This window comes from Bufo bufo, chromosome 1 (assembly GCF_905171765.1).
Source record: "Bufo bufo chromosome 1, aBufBuf1.1, whole genome shotgun sequence".
NCBI lineage: Eukaryota > Metazoa > Chordata > Amphibia > Anura > Bufonidae > Bufo > Bufo bufo.
Genome location: NC_053389.1, coordinates 549,216,522 through 549,220,339, shown reverse-complemented (window position 1 = coordinate 549,220,339; position 3,818 = coordinate 549,216,522). Strand labels below are relative to the sequence as shown.

At 41.3% G+C, this 3,818-nt stretch overlaps 1 long non-coding RNA gene across 1 annotated transcript; it reads right to left on the bottom strand.

Moving 5' to 3' along the window:
- Window positions 1–611: 611 nt before the first annotated feature.
- Window positions 612–3,224, bottom strand: LOC120987116. The gene is made up of 3 exons (XR_005775920.1): window positions 3,075–3,224; window positions 2,312–2,446; window positions 612–757 (listed from the first exon to the last, which is right to left on the bottom strand). It is a non-coding gene; the product is annotated as an uncharacterized LOC120987116 (long non-coding RNA).
- Between the last annotated feature and the right edge of the window lie 594 nt (window positions 3,225–3,818).

Sequence of the window (3,818 nt, the reverse complement as noted above, 5' to 3'; positions counted from 1 at the left end):
AGTGAATGGCACTAAACACAAAATCTCCAAAAATAAGGTGGAATTGCGTTTTTTTCCAGTTTCACCCCACAAAGAATTATTTTCCCCCATTATCTAATACAAGCTATGGTAAATTAAATGGTGCCATAAAAAAAATACTACTTTTCCCCCCACAAAAAAAAAAAAAGCCATATAAACAGAGAATGTGGGAAGTTATAGCTCTTGGAAACTGCGGAGGAAAAAAGGAAAGTGCAAAAGCGAAAATTGGCTGTGTCCTTAAAGTGACTCTGTCACCTACCCCAAGCCCTATAAAGTGCAGTACTACATGAATAGCACTGCCACTCCTGACTCCAGATCACTAACTTGCATGTCCACTGTGAGGACTCATGAGCATGCAAACATACTGGAGAGGACTCCGGGAGGAGTCCTTTCAATATACTGCAGCCTTGGTTTGCAGGAGGGTTGGACAGGGCTGAGCATGGACATATAACTTAGCCATCTGGAGTTAGTCGTGGCAGTACTATTTATGTAGCACCGCACTTTATAGAGCTCAGGGGAGGTGAGAAATTCCCTTTCAGGGGTTAATGGGGATAAACCATACCTTGGTGGTGTCATTTCCTTTGTCTAGTAAATTGAGTAGATTTTGAATTGAATCTTCCATCTTTTCATGGTACTTATTGGTGACTCACATATTGATCACCAGTCTCAGGCCAGCCAGCTGGACTTCAGAATTTAACGAACACTCTGTGATATCCTTTAATACTTCATTTATAAAAGCCTAAGTAGCAAAATAAACAAATTAAGTTGCAATACTGTTCCATGTGCTGGTTAAATGTTAGACTTTTGTTCAAAGGCTACTTTTACTTATGCGTTTTGGTTTCAGGTTTTGAAATCTGGCAGAGGATCTCAAAATCTGACCAAAACGGTTCAGTTTTGATTACACATCAGTATGCTTTCGCTTCGTTAGGATGCGGTTACGTGAAATTGAAACGGAACAAACCGGATCCTTCATTAAATACATTGAAAGTCAATGGGTGATGGATGCGGTTTTTTTTTAAGACCCTAAAAAAACAGTCCGTACACAATTGACTTACATTGCTTTTAGTAACTGATCCGGGTTTTTCTGTTTCGATGACTGGACACAAAACCGCATCTTCCAGTGGTTTTGTGTCTGGTGACAAAACGGAATGCTGACAGAACGGAAGATATCCTAAATGGATCTCTTTCCATTCAGAATACAAGGGGACAAAACAGAACCGCTCTGGCCCAGTTTTGAGATCTTCTGCTGCATCTCAAAACCGGAATGGCAAAATGCATATGTGAAAGTAGCCTACCTGAGGAGGTTTGAATAAAGGAAAGTCAGTGGTCATAATGTATGTCATAAAGCATCCTCAGGATAGGTCATCAACATCAGATTGGCGGGGGTCCGACATCCGGAATCCCAACAATCAGCTGTATGAAGAGAAGGCATGTGCCGTCTCCTGTCTCTCTTCCTGCTCGCTGCTGCTATGTCTATGGCAAGCAGGAAGCGAGAAAGGAGACGGCACCACCCCTTTCCATGGATTATGTCTAGTACTGTAGCTCGACTCAGTTGGATTCAACGGGACAGATCAGCAATACCGCACACAACCTAAGGCCAGGGCTAGTGTTGTTTTTGTAAGAAAGCAGCCATGTTTTTTAATCCTGGACAACCCTGGACAATCTGGCAGTATAAAAGTGCATATTGACACTACTCCTGAGGAGAAAAGGTCCACAAAAGGTATGTTTGTATTGCTCTCCCCAGCCCTTTACTAGTGCTGTTAGCAGTTCTGCATGGTCAAAACTGCTGACAGATTCCCTTTAAAGGTGCTCAGATGCTATAGCTGTCTCAATGCAGAGAGGTGCAAAATACAGGTGAACCTCGAAAAATTAGAATATCGTGCAAAGTTCATTTATTTCAGTAATGCAACTTAAAAGGTGAAACTAACATATGAGATAGACTCATTACATGCAAAGTGAGATATGTCAAGCCTTTATTGGTTAAAATTTGGATGATTATGGCTTATAGCTTATGAAACCCCAAAGTCACACTTTTGAGGTACCCTTTGCTCAGGGAATATGGATTAATTAGCTGACTAGAGAGTGACACTTTGAGCCTAGAATATTGAACCTTTTCACAAAATTCAAATTTTAAGCTGCATTAATGCAATTTATTTTAATTTGCATTACTGAAATAAATGGACTTTTGCACGATATTCAAATTTTTCGAGTTTCACCTGTAAAATGTTCCGTGTAACCACAGCTTCTAATGGCAGCCTCTGCTGTTCTACAATGTTACTTAAGGTAATCTCACCTGTATTTGCTCCTGATTTGGTAGGTTCAAGCTCAGGTTGTTGAGTACATTAAGAGCACCTGCTTTTATTTTCGGATCAGCGTGTGAAAGGAACCCTCCAATAATACGAATACCATCTAAATTCCGAATTATATCCTAAAACACAGAACAAATCCAGGTGAAATTTTAAAGTGGATGGCCACTTTATAGGAAAATGCCCTAAATACCCATAAACGGTTATGTTGTGCCCGTGGCATCAAGTGCCTAAGTGGGCGTTCCCATGCTTGAGCAGTAGGAGGATCAATTTCACAGATGGAGAAATTTATAAACACAGTTATAGTAGTATGAACCACAACATAACAGTTTATTGTCGTTTGGGTACTTTTCCTATGAAGTGATCTAAAGTAAGTGGACACCTAAACATCACATTCATGCTCTTTATTTAATAACACAGGAACGCATCCCCTGCTCTGCCTACCAGGTGTATCACTGTGCCTGGTATAGTAGCAGAGTTCCATTCTCTTGAATGGGATGAGCTGCAGTACAGGGCACAGCGCTACCAAAAGGTACAGCACTGTATGGGTAATACAATATAACAGTGCCACAGAGGCAAAGTCTGGGATTGGAGTCACCCATACTGCCTCTGTATACAAATTGCATGGCTTATGAGGGAAAGCGGTGTATAAAAATGTCCGGCACATGTCCTCCAGAGTGGGACAAAAGCTGAATTTTGACCAGGCGTATACTAGACAGTTCACCACAGAAATAGTCTACTGTTACTAACATGGTTTACGGAAAATGCTGAGATGTTACAGAGAGTGATTAAGATCTGCTCTTGTGCTGAAGCATCTAAATTGCTTGAGAGAATCTGAAGAAGAGTTTCTAAATCGTGTCGTTCCAGATTACTAGCAGACTTCGGAATGGCTTCAGATCGGGATTCTAAGAAAGAGGAAAAATATTCTATATATACATCTGCAGAACAGTCAAGAATTCTTCTGTACAGGAAACCATGATCATTTACACATATGTAACTGCAATGACCCTTACAAAACAGATTATGAACCACATAACCATTACAAACCATGCCAGAATATTCAGGGGGTTGTGTCAAGTTTAGGTTATCCAGTTATCCCCTATCCACAGTGTAGGAGACAACTAACTTATTGTTGGGACACCCACAGATCCCAAGAACTCCACCTAATCTGATGGAGCAGCAGATCAAGCATGCACCCTGCCACTCCTTTCATTCTCCATGGAACCGCCAGAGATAGCCGAATAAAGAGCTCAGTCCCATAGACAATGGAGTGCCAGGGAACATGCTTGACCTGCTGCTCCATCAGAATGGGGAAGTAGGACCCCAGTTCTGAGGACTGGTGAGGGTCCCAGCAGTTAGACCCCAGTGATCAGTTAGTTAGGGCATAACTTCTAAACGTGGCATAAGTTATGTAACCCCTTTAAACAAGCACACATTATCTCATGTACACACGAGAAAGAAAAGTGTTAGATGTCTCAAAAGTGTCCTTCAGAA